Below are 17161 nucleotides of genomic sequence, written 5' to 3'. Positions count from 1 at the left end.
TGTTTTAAGGATACTACCCAAACTCTTTTCACCTGATCAGAGACACAGGAGTTAGAGCTTTTGATTTTTTTTCTCTTATTTATTTACGGTTGTCATTTTAAATGTATTTTCCATAGCCTACTAGTCCCACAAGTGTGTCTGGATTTTGTTTACAGAGAGAGGGCAGGGGAGACCCCGAGAGCCAAGAGGAAATCGAGGCTGCTGTTCACACTGCTGGCTCAGGGCTTCCTCTTGTTCCACTAAACATCCCCGGCAGTTTTATTTCTTTCATGTCGCTCCAGTTATCGCTAAATCCGGGTTTTGCTTTGCTCTGATGGTGTTGATCTAGAGTAATGTAAAAACATATTTGAGATTAGAACATGTGCATCAGATTTGCAGGGCAACATTGACTAATGGATTAGAGTATGTGTTAAGGCTTCAGAGAAGGAAGCCTCCCTGGGTGGATTGACATATGTCAGCGATTAATAAATCGGGGTAGATTAAGCCCTCCACCCCTGCCTTCCTGTCCCTCTCCAGGAAAGGGAAAAGCTGCCACCACCTTTTGTATGAGCTAGTGCAAGTTTTCCTGGCACGGACCTTGAAATCTCCTGAGGGTTTGGACCTTGGGGCAGGCCTCTTGGCTGCCCCTACACACTCACCAAAGTGACAGAGCAGGAGTGGTTTCCTCCCTCCCGATTCATGGGCTGTGTAGAAACTGTCACTGCTGCAGTCCTGAAAACCTCTCGGCTCCGGGCCGAGGGGACATGCTCCTTCAGGGTTTTCCCTTCATTGTCAACAGTTAACCGGGCCCCTTCCACCCAGGAGGGGAAGGAACCCTGGAAGATGCCCAGAAAATTCCTGCTTGTGATACCCAGAGGGAAGAGGTTGGTGTCAACAGCAGTGTTCACACCGGGCGTCTGGGAGAGAAGGAGGGGCGGATGGCAAAGCGCTGCATTCATGGGTGCCTGCTGTGCGGGGCTGGCACCTCCCAGGTGCGCGCAGGAGGGTCGGGTCTGGTTGGGTCACGATGACGCTGTGAGCTGCACTCAGCGTTTCCATTATTTTGGGAGTGTAAGTGGCCTGCTCAGGGCCACTCTGCTGGTCAGTGTCTGAGTTGAAGCTTGAACCTACATCTGCCCAGTTTCAAAGTGCTTTGTTTTTACACCTGCCCATGCTGCATTGACACACTTTGAGTGCCAGGAAGACCATATCCTTTCTTCATCTGTTCATCCACTCAGTATCTCATAAATATCGACCATGTAGTCAGTACTGTTTTAAGTACTGAGGATAAAGTGGTGAATAAGATAGACGAAGCACTTGTTCTCCTGGAATGGAAATTTTAGCAGGAGAGTCGGGGAGACAGAAAAAATTAGCCAAATGATACATAGTAAAAATTCTGGTTGTGATAAGGTCTATAAAGGAAGAATAAAGTAATTGATGGCCCAGCATTCATTTGTCCAGTATGGTAGCTGCTGTCTGCATAGGGTGCTTGATTCCTGTATGTGAGATGTACAAATTGATGTGTGCCTGAAGTATAAAATACACTTAATGCTGAAGTGCTCCTCAGCACTTTTGTATTGACTCTATGTTGAAATGATAATATCGCTTTGTGAGTAACTTGTAAGTTAAATCAAACACTATTCAGTTAATTTTACTCTTCAAAACGTTTTAAAATGTGGCTACTAGAAAATTTAGAAGTACGCCTGTGAGGCACATTGCATCTCTGTTGGACAGTGGGTGTGTAGTGTAATGCCTTTTAAACGGCGAGAATGCGCGAATCACCTGGGATCTTGTGAACAGCCAGATTCGGACTCAGCCAGTCTTGGAGGGCTTGAGATTGTGAGTTTTAAGAAATCCCCACTGCTGTTATTGCTGCCAGTGCTGTGACTTCACTTTGAGAAGCTGAGGGCTGGACACTTAGCCCCCACTGCTGCTTGAGGGTGACTGGGGTGAATGTGTGTGCGTGTGTGTGCACCTGGCCACATGTGAGTTATTTTAACCAGAGTAATTAGAGAAAAATCTGTCTGTAGAGGTGATTTAAATGAAGCAGAAAGAGTAAGATCATCCCATGTAAAAATCTGACAGGGGAGGTTTCCACGTTGAGGGACTAGCAAGTGCAAAGGTCCTGAGGTGGAAACAAGGTGGCTCTACAGAGTGTTCATTCATTATTCTAAAAGTACTGTTTTTGCAGCTGGATGAAAGTGGGTTAAAGCCTGGCATCATAACTTACTAGCTGGATAAATTAATCAACATCACTTAGCTTCATTTGCTTATCCAAGAGTGATTTCTTTCTTACAGGATTGTTGAGAGGAATAAATGAAATAATAAAGTGAGTATATTTCTGAACAGAGTGGATATCCTACAGCAGAAATCCAAATGGACCTGACTACTCAGTTTTTCCATTTCTCACATTATTTTGGTCTCTTGTGTGCCTGACCATCTACTGCAGATATGTTACTTTTGACTGACTTGTCTTATTTGGGATGGTCTGGGGAAGGCTCAGTAATGATTGGCTTTGCATCTTGGATCTGCTCAATCTTCTAAACCAAGGGGCACAGACCCTAAGGACCCTGGCCCATGCGGATCATACAGACCAGTGGGATAGACTGGAGAGGAGGTCTGCAGAGCACCTGCCCTCCTCAGGGACTCCCTCCCTCCAGGGCGCAGAGGGAACTTCCGCATCGCATCTGGGTTAACAACTCTCCCACTTAGCGAGGGGAACTGGAAGGCCAGGTTTTGATGTGAAATATCCTGGTTTTTCTGGTTGGCCACAGATTTTAGTTTCTTAAAAGCACTGTGTGGGCCAACAGTGTGGGAGAAACGAAACCCATCTGTGGGCTGGACACAGCCAGCTGGAGACCAGTCTGCGACCTCTGGTTTAAACTCATTTCACAAAGTAACTGGCAAAGCCTGTGCCCTTTGCTGTGGCCAGAATCGTAGCTTACGTGTGCTGTATTGGTTTAGTATTTTTTCCCCTTTTACAGATTTCTGTAACAGCCTGGGGGAAATACTGCCCAGATATATTGCAACAACAACAAAAAGAGCTTGATATAAACAGCAACGCTGAAGCAGATAGGGAAACTTTCACAAATAAATTTCCCTTTTGTTCCCAATTAACATTCCCCCGGAGGTAGGAAAATTCTCTGTTTTTCACTCATGAATCACAAGGGCCCATGATAGATCTGTATAGCTAACTTGAATTTATAAAACAGGTTCTGGTCAGGTGGACGAAGACCTGAGAGGTAAAAAGAATGGGCCCTAGGCTTTGCTTAGTTCTATTGGGTGTCAGTTACATTAATCTCTCTCTCTCTCTCTCTCTCTTAGTTGATAAGGCCATATTATACCGTAGGGTCCATTTATCCACTGAAATACTTTGATTCTAGAATAAACTTCGGTATGAGACCCTTCAGACACAGGAATCTAGTAGAGTAAAAGCAACATCGCTTGGAGATGTTAGTATCTCTAGCTGGAATGTGCTGCACGTTATACCAAGACTTAACATCAGCATCTGAATTTCTCTGTCTGCAGAATGGGGTCAGTATTACCTCCTTCCCCAGGATTACGTGAGGATGAAATGCGATGTCATTTCCAGGGCTTCATGCAGTCTTCTGTCTCTCCCACTTTTCCTTTCTTCCTTGCTTTCCTCCTTCATTTTCCTTTAACATCCTGCCCATCAATGTGGAGGACCCTAAAGAGAAAGCTGTAATGCATTTTTCATTTGACTATAGCCTTTTATTTCAAGATTACATCTGAATGAGGGATTTGAAGCCATGAAACAGTTCTTAAATAGCCCTTCAGAGACTAATCACAACTGGATTCCAGAGTTTGGTTTATTGTCACTGGAGCTGAAGGAGGAAAAGAGTCTGATTTCTTGAGATACCATTTGTAGCCTGAATTCTCTGCCCAGGGAGCAGGTGGGGAAGTAGCCAGGCTCTTGGGCCTGCTCAAGGCCACGCGCTTCCTGGGAGCCACTGCCATCTGCCCTGGGAGGTCCAGAGGCTCTCAGGTGCTGGGGACTTGCCTCTGGCCCTTGGTTTTTCTTCGGACTGAGCAGTGGGGGTGCAGGGTTGCTTGGGAAGACTGAGTCTCGCTCCCTAGCCTGAGAATTGGCCGACTGCACTGTTCTCCTGCCACCCTAACCTGATTTATTTTTTATTTTCGTAATTCATGCCAGGCATTTTTTACTTTTATATCGAGTCAGGAAAGAGGTCTCGAGACTTTAGGTGAATGAAAGATTGCTTGAGTTGTGCATTTGAAAGTTTTAAAGGTTTGGGTTTTGCATAATGGATGATCTCTCTGGAGGGATTGAACTACCACCCCGGAAAGAAGCCTTCTCCAGTTTGGTTGGTTTCTGCAGTTTAACAAGCTACTCTGTAGCTGTCTTGGGAGTTTCAATCTAAAATTATAATTCATGAAGGGAGCCTTTCAGCCAATTGCCATCAATTAAAAGTAGGCAGTTGAATTTTTTTTTTTTTTTTTACATTCACCAGTCAGGATTGCCCTTAGCTCATTTCTTCCTTCCTTCCTTTCTCTCTTTCTTTCTTTTGTGGTGCTGGGATTGAACCCAGGGCTTCATGTGTGCTACGTAAGCATTCTACCACTGAGCTGTATCCCCAGCCTTGAAATTATTCTGATCTTTATTTAAGCATATATAAAGCATGTTCACTAAGGAACAAAGCAACATGTGAACTAAGGCATATATCATTGTGCACATATATATATATATAGTATTGTATATGTATTATATACAGAGTATATATATGCTGCCAATGATAGAGCTTGATTATAAACAACAGAAAGATATTTCATTGGCTTATTTGATTGAGCAGTCTGTGTAACAACTGCAGGAAAAGCTGAATCCAGAGGCTCAGACGATGTCTCCTAGCCACTCTGCCTTTTTCTTTTCTCTGCCATGTTGCCTTCACTTTGCCCTCTTTGGAGACCACATTTAGTCAAGGTATTAAGCGGGAACCCTAGACAAGCATATTTTCTGCTGATCGGTTCTTTAGGACATGAGTTTTGAGAGCTTCCTTGTGAAACTCCTGGAGATGCCTGTGGCCCGGTTGGGACCCGTGTCCATCCCCAGAGCAGTACTTGGACAGTGCTGTGATAATCAGGCCTTGCTGATGCACCAGCCCTGTGGCTTGGGATGGTGCTGCAGTAAAGAAGCAGGGCTAACCTCATGGAAAACCACAGGAAATAGTTTCCCCACAGGGAAACAGGGGTTCCAGGTTTCTACTCCTAAGAAAGCTGGGGCCAGTTAAACCAGGTGTCTGGAAAACATAACGACCCACCCTGGCACAGGCATGTTACTTCTCCAGGGCGGTGTTTAACCGGGAAGAGGTGCACAGGATTATTTGGGGAGGTTCAGCATTCTTGTTAATTCACTTTTTCATTTATTCATTAACATGCCTTGTCAGCTGTGTTCTGTATGCTAGGCTCAAACTTGAAGGAATCATGATCAACGATGTGAAAAAGCTTACAGAGAGTAGAAGTAGACATAGTGATTACATTACAAAGTAGTGTAAGCTTAGACCAAGGAGAATTTACTTCAGGAATGGAAAGATAGTTCAATCTTGAGAAATTTCAGTGTGATTGTTAATATCAACAAATGAGAAAACGGATTTACTTTATGGATGCTAAAAAGATGTTTGATAAAAATAAATATCAATTCCTAATTTTTGGAGCAACCTACTAAGAAAATAGGAATGTACCCAAGCCAGCAGTATCTTTATAGTGTTGTGATACGACACCAGAATTCTCATTAAATCCAGAACAAAATAAGAATCCCTATTATATCACTACGTTTTAGCATTGTTCAGGAATTACGTATCAGATAATACAGTCAGATCAGAAAAAGAAGAAAAGGGAAGGTAGATTATTACTATTTCCAAGGAATTTCAGGTTTTTTTTAGAAAAGCTAAGAAAATCAATCTTCCCATAAATCTTTTAAAAAGAATAATAAATCATTAAGGAGGCTGGTAAGGAAATGGCTACACAAGAGTTATTGTTTTCCTTATTCCTGTACCAGCTAGTTTGAAAATATAACAGGGAAAATATTCTTTTTATAGAATCAAAGGTTAATTCAGAGGTCAAAATAACGAGGAGTAATTTTACCTGTAATCCTTCTTACAAGGACTTGGAGGAAGAAAATTTTCATGCTATACAAGAAGGCCCGAGGGAACTATTTCTTTTCCTTCCCTTCTCCTTTCTTTACCTCTATTCCCTGTTTATTTTCGTTTGTTAATTCTTTGCTGCCTAAACTGAGGTCAAGTGTGCTTGAGAGTGGTCTAAAAAATACCATTTATATAAACATGACCAAAATGTCCTACTTCATATATAAGATTTCCTTTTAAAATATTGTACTTTTTATATAAAATTTCCTGAATTTTCACATTTCATTGGTCAGAGGAAAGGGTGGTAAGACAATTATAAATATTATCATGATTCCTTACAGGGCACAGACTGCCCTGTACCCAAAATTTGGCATGGTAGGGTCACAGTGAAGGTGCAGATTAACAGTTGAATTGGTATAAATTACTAAACATAGATGTACTCATGTTGTTCCAATGCAAACAACAAATCACATGTCCAGTGTGATGGCACACACCTGTGATCCAAGCTACTCAGAAGGCTGAGGCAGGAGGATAGCAAGTTCAAAGCCAACCTGGGCAATTTAGTGAGACTTTGTCTTAAAATAAAGCAAAACAAAGAAAAAAAGCAAATCAGGGGCAAACTGGTTATTTTGAGTTGGATTGGAAAGACCGGACATAGAGGTAGTAGTACAGGAGTGCTGGTCTATACATGTTGTATTTACTTGTGCTGGACTGAGTTCCAGGAGCCTAATGGACTCAGTCCTCTTGAGAACTTCTTGAGCTAGGGACGGTTGTTACCCACACTGGACCAGAGGGGGAACTGAGGCATGGGATTTGACAAAACTTGATTGAGATGTGGAGTGTGAGCTCAGACCCAGGTGCGTGGCCTCAGACTCTCAGCACTTCCTTTATTTGCCTCGGAGCCTCCTGGGAAGAGATAGTGCGAGTTAGCATCTCCCTGTTTTTGATTTCCCTGGGGCCTATGGACTGGGCCATGCATAAGACAAGGGAACTCAGGAGTCTTGTGCTAGCCACATACTGTGGACCCAGCTTTCTGTTTGGGGACTGTGCCAAGCTCATTCCCACTAGAGGGCCTTTTTATTCTCCCGGAATACTTTGTCCTTGGACTCTAAATTGCTGGTATCTCCTTATCCATCCTTCAAATGTTGTCTCAGACTTTAGCTTCTCAAGAAGACCTTTCCCAGTGACCTAGTTAAAGACACTCTTCCATTTTTAACCTTCTTAAGCTGCTTTTCTGTTTTCTTCAGAGCATGTATGCTTCTCCAGAGTCATCTTCCTTACACACTGCCCTCACTAGAAGGTAAACTATGTAAAAGCAAGGGTGGAATCCATCTGTTCTTTCATGTAGTGCAGGACATTATCATGGATTCCTTGCCACAGCATTATGAAGCAGATACTTTCTCATTCCGGTGTTACAGAGAGATAGAGACTTTGGAAGGGCAAGTGACATTCCCAAGATCACACAGCAGCAGGCTGTCATGAGCCAGATGTCCTTCTGTTGTGACACAGCTTTTGGTTCCTGGCCTCTGTTGCTGTAGGGAGAAGACCAAAATTATTTCTGGTGCATCATATGCTCCAAGAATAGCTTGGATTATGTGTCTCTCAGTGCATTATCAAGGTTACATAATTGCCTTAGTAATCAGCCCCACAGAATCCCCACATTGATTTGTGTCCCCCTCAGTAGATGTAGTGCATCTGTCCACCCTGGGCCTCCCGGTTGAAAGCTCTGTAGGTGGGTAAAGCTTGGTAGCCCATGGTGCTGAGGAAACACGGAGTCAAACTGCTCTGCTGCTCTGTCATAGACAGTGGGACTGTTTGGACCTACATGGTGGTTTTTGATTTTTTTGGTACCGGGATCGAACTCGGGACCTTGCGCTTGCGAAGCAGGCGCTGGAACCACTGGTGTGGTTCCACGGCCCCTACATGGTGTTTTGAAAAGGAAGCTGAACCTAGAATCAGAAATTATGAGTCTGAGTTTTGCACCTATCTTGCTTTGCATGCATGGACAAGTACTCCGCCTCTGAGCCTCTGTTTTCTGATCTCTAAAATGGGAGTAGCAACCCCTCAGAGCTCCATAGTGATTTTGCAAGGATAGAATAATGACTGTATGCTGGGAACTCCCTGGTCCACTTATATGAGTTGTTACTAATCCATGCACGTTCTCTTGAATTCCTCTAGGTAATTGGTTTTGTGGGATGTTGCGCTCCAGGGAGTACCTGAAATACAGGACAGGAACTCTTATCATAAAGTTAGATTAAGAGGTTTAATTTACAGAAACTATTATATAGCATGGATATCAAATATTCTTAGAGCAGACTGCATAGAGTCCCGGATAATCATGGACAGCCTCGTTCTGCATACGTCTTTCACCTGACTCAACCATTGGTGCATTGTTCTTTTATACTGAAGTGACATGAAAAGCAGCAGTGCATGCTGGCTTCCTGGGACTGCCCTGCACTTGGTGAGCTTTGGAAGTGACTGGAAGATTCTCTCAATTGTCTCTCATCTCTCTTTCCTGCAAACCCCTGCTGTGTTTTCCAGGTTGACAAATTCACTTTCCACTTTCAGGTGGTTTTTCTAACCTGTTTTTAACCTTCTTTGGGAGGCAGAATAATAATCTCCCTAAAATGTCCATGACCTAATCTCTGGAAACTGGGAATATGTTAATGTGGCAAAGGGGAATTAGATAGCAGATGGAATTATGATTTTTAAATGCTAAACAGCTGACTTCAAGGCGAAGAGTGTTCTGTATTATTTGGATGAACCCTGCATAATCACAGGAATCTTGCAAGTGGAAGATGGCAAAGAGAGCCCGGAGAGACAGCAGCATGATAAAGACTCAGGGAACTGTCACTGTCTTTGAAGGGCCAGGAGCCAAGGAATGCAGGCAGCTTCCTAGGGAAAGAAAGGCAGACATGGATTCTTCCCCGGTGCCTACTTAAAGGAACACAGCTGTACGGACACTTTTGTTTTAATCCACGGAGACTCATTTCCGACCTCTGATATCTAGACCTGTAAGATGGTCTGTTTGTATTGTGCTAAGCTACTAAGCTTGTGATTGCTGATTGCAGCAGCATGGGAAGCTAATATACTTAGATGTCTCTAGTAGTTACCATCTTGGTTCTTTTCTTGCTCATACTTTTTCTTTCTCTTCAAGAAAGTATCACTTCCAGGGTTCTCCAGATCCTTTCCCAAAGAGATGGAGTGGAGCATAAGGTAGACAGCCACTATTTGTAGATGGTAACATGTACCGGTACTTACATAAGATAGCAGGTCACTTCTGTCCTACGTCATGAGAGTTGATGGTTGTGATATGGAGCCATCACTGCCGCATGGCCCCGCAGAGGGAACCCAGGCTGGAAACGGAACTCGAGTGTCCCACATGCACACCTTAGATGGGGCAGCTGTGCTCTGTGAGGCCATTCAGACCGGAGCCCCTCCCAGCCTGTGGCTGCACAACCCCTGAAGCGGCCCGTTAGAAATGCAGACTGTCAGCCAGGCATGGTGTCACACACCTGAAATCCCAGCACTCAGAGTTGAGGCTACAGGATCCGAAGTCCCAGCCCAGCCCAGCCCAGGTAACTTAGTGGCTTAGTGAGACTCTGCCTCAAAATAAAAAAATAAATAAGGGCTGGGGATGTAGGTCAGTGTAAAGGCTTTGAGCTCAATCCTCAGTACCAGAAAAGATAAAAATAAAAAAGAAGAACCTCAGATTCCATCCCAAACTGTCGGCCGCAGCATTTGCATTTGGGGAGGACACACATGTAATTATTATGCACGAAGTTGAGAAACGTTGTTGTGTTGGAGCAGGGCTTTTCAGTCTCAGCACTGTTGCCACTTTGGATGGGCCAGTCCTGTGGTGAGGGAGAGAGGAGCTGTCCTGTCCTTGGGTAGGATTTTCACTAACCTCTCTGGGTGCTGCTGGTTGTATGCCAAGCAGTAGTGCTGCCTCCTTTGGATTTTTAGACTAAAGTGGCCTCAGACGTTGCCAGACATGCCCTGGAGACCTCACACTGCCTTAGTTGAGAGCTCTTGCTTGAAAGGGATTCCCTTTCCTGCGTGATCAGAGATGGGACCCCACCCCACCGCGTTCCAGCCAGTAGGACAAGAGGGCAGAAGAGGCATCAGTTAGCCCATAATGCACACTCTGACTCTTGCGGTGAGGGTTGAGCTGTGTGGCCGCATCCAGGAGTGCAGGAGTCCGGGACGACGCTGGGGAGGGGTCTGTGCCTGAGAAGGCTGGAGAGTGAGCCTGGACAGTCAGCTGTCTCTGCTTCAGAAGCCAGCACAGGCATGGTCACAGCACTTCTCTGCTTTTTTCTCTCATCAAGGGTTGAATCCATGTGGAAGGAGGAAATGAGTTGAATTTTTTTTTTCCAGTTGGGACACAGATCAATTTCAGGAGATCCTAGGATATTTTAGAAGAACATGCACAATTTGCCAAGTTCTCCAGTAGAGTATTTTGATATCAGGAGTTTCATGTCTTCTCAACTAGTCATGGATATGACCCTTGTAGATGCTTTTTAAGCATAAAGTTTCAGATAATACTTACTGCATACCGAATTTTCTCTTGTGGCTCTTTGTCTTCTCTCTGCCAACAGCTTCTTATTGGTTACCTAAAAAGCCAGGAATTCTAAGTCCACCTGTGTTGACTGTATCTGTGAAGACTGTATAATTACTGCAAGTGTGTTTCATGCCGGTGTATGTGTGTATGTTTCAGTGTATACATATATGTACATGCATCGGCATACATACATGGCTATGTAGATGATAGCACTCTGTCTGTCTGTCTGTCTGTCTGCGCACCCATGCCTCTGGATTGCTTACCTCGGCAGGGTCCCCATCTGCCTTTCAGGCTGCTGCACTAGACTGGGGTGCTTGCCTCTCTGTTGCCTGCTGTTCACTCAGCAACTGAAGAAAGTTATCTTTTCAGAAGGTGAAGCAGACCTGCCTTTAAGAAGAAAATATTCTGAGTTCTGACCTCCAAACCCCTACAGTATCTGACCCTTCCCGGTATTTGTGAGACATTCATTGGCCTACTCTTTGCTCCTCTGATTGAGCTGGACTAGTAGCCTCCTTGCTGTACCTGAGAAGCCAAACACGGCCCGGCCTCAGGGTCTTTGCACTTGTTGCTCCTCTCCCTATAATTCTTTTTCATTAGATAATTGTGTGGCTTATATCCTTCCTTCGCTCAGGTCTCTGCTTAACCTTCTTATCTTCACTGTGGGCTTTTCTTGTACCACCTGGGCTCACCTTTGTATACTGTTGGTGGTAAGAGTTCCTCTCATTAGAACATGCTGGTAGATGACAGTGTTGCCATGGATACATGCTTACATTCCATGGTTACTGCACCCCCACCCAGGTTTCTTGTGTGTTAGTTTCCTTGTTCCTAATTCCCCCATTCTGGAGACAAGATCTGGTAGTGATCTGGTGCGTCAAAATGACCTTCATGTTGCTGTGTTCAGTTGAAGAAAGAGGTGCCTGTGACTCTCAGCTGGCCCTGTTATTTATGTACACTGCCACCAGGTGGTGGTTTTCTGCCATCAGCTGAGTCCCAAGTTCACCTTTCCAGAGACACAAGGCCTGAGTGGTTCCTTGCTCTTTCCATCCTGGATTAACCCTGCATATTTTATCCCTAAATCCTAAAATGAGAGGTAATAATAAAAGACCCACTTTTAGAAAAACAATATACAGATACCAAAATAGATAATAAAGAGCCATGTTTAAAACAAACTCAGATGTAGTTGGGTTTTATTTTTTCTTTACTCCCTTCAGAGGCAATGTCTTCATTTTTGTTCTGATACAGAAAGAGTATCGGCAGGTGGCACTTTTTTCCCATCTAGTACTCCTGTGACTATCACAATGTGAAAAACAATGAAAATACCGTGTTACCGTACATGGGTGTTAAGGCACTTAATATTAGAAAACATAAATCATATACCCAGTGTCGGATGGATACGTTATCGTTTAGAATCTGAAAATTGCATGTCAGGGTCCACTAGCAACCCCAATGGCCTTGCCCAGAGCCACTGATTTCCTTATTTAGCACACATAGTGAGCTTGTTCAGTGCTTCTTGGTTCCCAGTCTCTTGTGGGTCATTGTTTCAAAAGACTCTTAGAATTTCTTGAGATTGTAGCCTCTTTCCAGTCTCCTCACCTCTCATCCACCAAGAGAGAGAAACGCCCCAAATCCAGTATGTTAGAGCACCTTTAAAGAAAATAGTTTCCAGTGGTTTGAAACTGAGTTTCAACTTTAGAACTTGGTGAGGATCCTTCTGGTTCTAACGCTCAGAGATCCCAGGTGAAATCTGAACCAAGCATTAATCAACAAGCACTTCAATGAGTCATGTATCTGAGAAATCCCTGGTGGGGATGGAGGGGCCTTTTAAAGAAATGCATAGCTTCATTAGGGCTTAGTGGCAGCAGATTCCTACTTCTGGATTCTCCTTCTGAGGTGGTTGCTGCATTCTCAAAACTCCTCCCGTGTGGATGTAAAGTAAGTGCCGGCCTGATTAACCTTTCCCACATGCAATTGGAAGAAGTCCCCATCTTTATCCCAGAAGCTTTTGCGGAAGCTTTCTTGTAGATTGTTAGGGGTTAAGGGCTGTGCACACATCTGTCAAGCGTCCTTGTTGCCAGGGATGTGTGAGGTTCCCTGCACCGTGGCTTTGGATCAGAGGCAGGAGTAGGTTTTTCTGGAGGCAGAGAAGAGGAGACACAGGGCCTTTTCCCAGAGCAAAACCAGGATATGGTTATCAAAGAAAAGAAATGGATGCTGATGCCAAAACAACAGATGTCTGTTTCAAGACTTCTGTTCAGATGCAATCTTCTGCTGAAATACAACTGAATAAATCAGACACCCTGAGAGTTCCACTGGCCCACGTGCAGATAGAGGACCTGGGTGGCTTGCTGTGTCTTTCCACAGTGGATCCCCAGAGCAGCGCAGTAGCACTGTCTTCTCTCTCACTTCATGACGATTTCACATCTCTCCTCTAACTCAGAGAAAAGAAAGACAGGAAAGGAAAAAGAGAGGGAGAGGAAGGAGAGCAAGAAAAAGACATCACCGGTCTCTGTACTCAAGATATTAAATCCTGGAAAAAATACCTACAGAACCTGCTGCTCAGAAATCATTAATTATTTATTTAGAATATTTTCTGTTTCTACCACTTCCTTAGTAACCCTAGCAGCTGCCTGGGAAACTCTAAAGGGATTGTATATCTTGTAAGAGAATTCTTTGAACAGCAAGTAGAATCATTTCCTCACATTAAGTCTTCCTCCTCGGATTCACTTGAAGTAGAGAGGAAGAGATGATTTGGCCTTTGATCAGTCAGTATAACAAGTAGCCCAGAATTTCTAGAACAGCCTTGATTCTGTGCTATTTTATTCTTGTCACTTAAGGTTAGGTCTACAATGTAGACTTAAGAGTGTTTAATATTTTATGGTTCTGTGAGTTTTTTAAATGAAAATACATCCCCATTATTTTGAAGGGGAAAAACTGCCTTGTGAAATCTAGTGACTTAATGTTTGGTTTAAATGTATGCACTGTGTGTGTACTGGTGGAGTGTGTGTGTATGTGTGTGTGTAGGATTCTTATTACCATTAGCATGTAGTGACTTTTTTCCCCCCAGTTTGGCTGTGAAAAATTTTCAGGATGATTTTGAAGGATCTTCTTGAAGGTCCCTTGGGCAGAGATCCCCTGGGAAACTTCCTTAGCCCTTGTGAGCCTTACTTTGACTGGTTAGGCCCAAGTCCATTTTCTGTGTGACCTTCGAGCTTCTTGGAAATCCAGGCTGTCAGCCTCCATTTTTCTCTCTGCTTCCAGGCCTTAGTCCTTCTTACTTCAGCAACCTGCCCACTGCCCCTGCTGTCGACTGAGAGTTTGGCTTCTTCCTCATTTCCCCCAGGATGGAAAAACCAGGAATAGTAACAAAAACATTTGTCATTGGCTGGCCAGTTTCTGTTAGGGTTATGTTTTGGAACATTTGTTTTCAGAAAGAGATAGAGATATCCTAATTTCTTACAATTTGTTTTAAAATTTTGAAGACTTTTTCCAAACATTCATTTCAGAGAAAGGCAAAATTTTAAAACAAATAGATTAGGGAAGAAGCTAAGTTTCATGACTTCTGTTTTCCAGCAGCTGTGCCTTTCCTATTATACATTGCTTAAATAATAGTAGGTAACTTCCATGGAGTGCTTGTGGGATTACGAGAACCCTGGAGAACCCCTTCACTATCTGAGTCAGTCTTCAGTAACTCTGTTGGCTTAGGGTATTTTGTGGGAAAATTGAGGCCTGAGGAGGTAAGAATGATACCCAAAACTGATGCATCCTAAACTTGAACATAGGTGTGTTGTCTTCACCACCGTCCTACGTCGCTGCTCTGAGAGAAGAGACACTAAGGAGGTTATTGCATCCACAGTCTCTACTGGAAAGTAGAGACATGTTTTTGGAGGGTGGCTATTGTTTGGGCCTGTCTGCAGAGAGCATCAGGATTCTCTGGAATCCACCTCCACAGCAGCATCCAACATGTTTCCCCTTAAAAAGTAGATCCCGGGGTTTCTGCACCAGGAAAGGAAGGAGGAGACCTTCATCCTCTGTGCCGTGCCGCGGAAGACTGTTGGTGCGCTCTTGGTACTGTGGCTTTGTGTCACGGTCTCAGCACTTTGGATAGCTTCAGTGAGAAAGACTGATTTTCCAAGCCCTGCTGTGAGCTGCCAGTTTCAGAGCCCCGGGGACCCAGTGCCCCTTCCCTACATGGGGCAGCTGAGGTATGAGAACTGCCCTGGGCTGTCTCTTTTAAAAAGAAAGGGAGAAAATCATCCTCTCTGCCCAGGCTATTTCAGGGCAGTATGAGGGATGGAGGCAGCTCATGGCTGTTCCCTGGCATGGGAGTGGACCCTGCTGCCCCCTGGACCCTCTCTGCAGGGCCGGCTGGTGGCAGTGTCCCCAGGTTTTGCTCTGGGCCGTGGTGACATCGTGGCCCTGTTCTCATGGTGGTGAAGAGTACTTTTCAGCCCCTGTGAACCCTTTTGGGGACTGCGTTTGGAAAAATGTTTTCATAAATGGTAGTTTGGGTAGAATTTTAGTAATAGCATCAGTGTCCTGGTACAAAGCTCCGTGACGTGAATGCTCCTTGGACTTCACAGAGCAAAGGCCAAGATGCCAGGCCCAGAGTAGAGAGCTTTTGAGACCCAGCTTGACTTCATTTCCTGTCCCCCTTGACTACACCTTGTCACCCACACCTACGAGGTATCTTCTGCTTCTGTTTAGGGCAGGCATTGCCTCCTCTTTCTGCCTTCACACCTCTTGCTACCCCTGGGGTTTTCTCTTTGTATTTCCAAGAAAAATTCTGGTATTGTTGACGGAGTGCTTGTTATGCCCACCAAACATCATGGTAGCCCCATAAGAGGGAGACTTTTTTTTTACCCCCATTTACACAGGAGGAAACTAAATTAGAAGAGATTTAACTTCCTCCAGGCGTGAGGGTACAATGCAGTGGGAGGCACTGGTCTTGTATATGGGAGGGTCTGGGTTTGACCCCCAGCGTCAATCAGTCAATCAGTCAATCAATCAAGTACCTTGCTCAAGGTCCCTGTGATCTTAAAGCGAGTCATTCTGAATGAGTCCGTCTCTCTTACCAGCTGCCCAGCACGTAGTGGATCACCGGGACACAGTAGGAGTTTACTTGAATTATTATTATTTAAGAAATGCATATTTATTGAAGACAATTAAAATACTGAAGGCATTAAAAAAACCCCACCACCCAAGGCTGTTATTAATAATATAGTACATACTTTCCATAAACTTGTAGTACTTATAAAGTACATATAACTGATTTCTCCCAAAACTGTGTATTTTAAATAATTAACTTTTTCATCTAAATGTATCTCGTGAACATCTTCCTATACCAAAAGCAGACTTCTGTAACACAATTTTAACATAATTTTCATGATTATAAAAATAATGGAGATATTTGTCAACCCTGCCTCCATAAAGCTGGAAAAAGAGTAGATTATCATTGTTTTGGTGAAGAAAAACCCAATTTAGAGCCCAATCACACTCAAATTACAGAAATATGTCGCAGGCAAAGGGTGAAACAGAACAAGCTCCACAACACAAGAGTGGCAACAACAGCTACAAAAATGGTCAGAGTATCAGAAGCCATTGTGGATATATCTTAATAATATTGGGGTGGCAAAATCCTTTCCAATCAAGACTTCCTTATAAAACCTGTTCAGAAGCCATAAGGGAAAGATGGATGGGTTTGCAAGTAGAAAACAAAAGTCTTCGGTATGAGAAGAGACTCACCCACAGAGCATGTCAGCTTGCTAGGCCTCCATGGCAAAATGACAGTTGGGAGGCTTAAACAGCAGAAATGGAATGTCTCACTGTTGTGCAGTCTGGAAGTCCAAGATCAAGGTGTCGGCAGGGTTGGCTTCTTCTGAGACCTCTGTTCTTGCCTGGTAGGTGGTCACTTTCTCCCTGTGGCCTTCTTTGTCTGTGTGTCTTGTCTCTCTGTGCAGGCCGGGGTCTGACTCTCCCCTCTCTTGACAAAACCAGAATGCTCATTGACTGGCAGTAAAAGTACAGTTGCCGACTGGACTGTATCTTCCCATTACCCAGGTAGGATTTACCTGCCCAAGGGATGGAATTCTCTTGCCAGCCTGAGTGAACGCTTCTTCTGTTGCTCATTCACCTTTCTTTACTGATTCTTCTTCTGGAAAAACATCTCCTTTCCCTGGTCATGTTCTTGTGTGAGATTAAGCCTTGCGCGCATGTGTGTGTGTGTGTGTGTCTGTGTGTCTGTGTGTCTGTGTGTGTGACTCTTTATTTCTGTTATCTTCTGGTAAAAATAGCAGTCAGATTGGATTAGGGCCCACACATTTGGCCTCATTTAACCAAATTACCTCTTTAAAGACTAGTTCCAAATGCAGCCACATTCTGAGATTCTGGGGTGAAGACTTAGATGTGAATTTTTGAGGGGTCACAACTCAGTCCCATAAAGAAGCAGCAAAAGCCAGGTGAGCAGCTTGGAAGGTCCCATTTGCAAACATGGGTCTCAAGCTCA

At 44.1% G+C, this 17161-nt stretch overlaps 1 protein-coding gene and 1 long non-coding RNA gene across 3 annotated transcripts in view; one reads left to right on the top strand and one right to left on the bottom strand.

The window, feature by feature from the left end:
- Positions 1-17161, top strand: part of Hs3st4 (heparan sulfate-glucosamine 3-sulfotransferase 4) — a 417435-nt gene that overhangs the window by 3102 nt on the left and 397172 nt on the right. The window lies entirely within an intron of this gene.
- On the bottom strand, positions 65-16444 carry LOC110344210 (uncharacterized). 2 transcript variants are annotated; one of them, XR_002386639.2, is made up of 4 exons: positions 16402-16444; positions 10923-11046; positions 3525-3667; positions 65-324 (listed from the first exon to the last, which is right to left on the bottom strand). It is a non-coding gene; the product is annotated as an uncharacterized LOC110344210 (long non-coding RNA). The 2 variants fall into 2 exon arrangements; XR_002386638.2 differs by lacking the exon at positions 16402-16444 and adding an exon at positions 11349-11399.

Source organism: Heterocephalus glaber, unplaced genomic scaffold (genome assembly GCF_053883595.1).
Source record: "Heterocephalus glaber isolate CG9 unplaced genomic scaffold, H.glaber_assembly_v1.0 deba00000943, whole genome shotgun sequence".
NCBI classification, from domain to species: Eukaryota; Metazoa; Chordata; class Mammalia; order Rodentia; family Bathyergidae; genus Heterocephalus; species Heterocephalus glaber.
The sequence above is the reverse complement of the archived record's forward strand: the minus strand, read 5'-3'. Positions and strand labels throughout refer to the sequence as shown.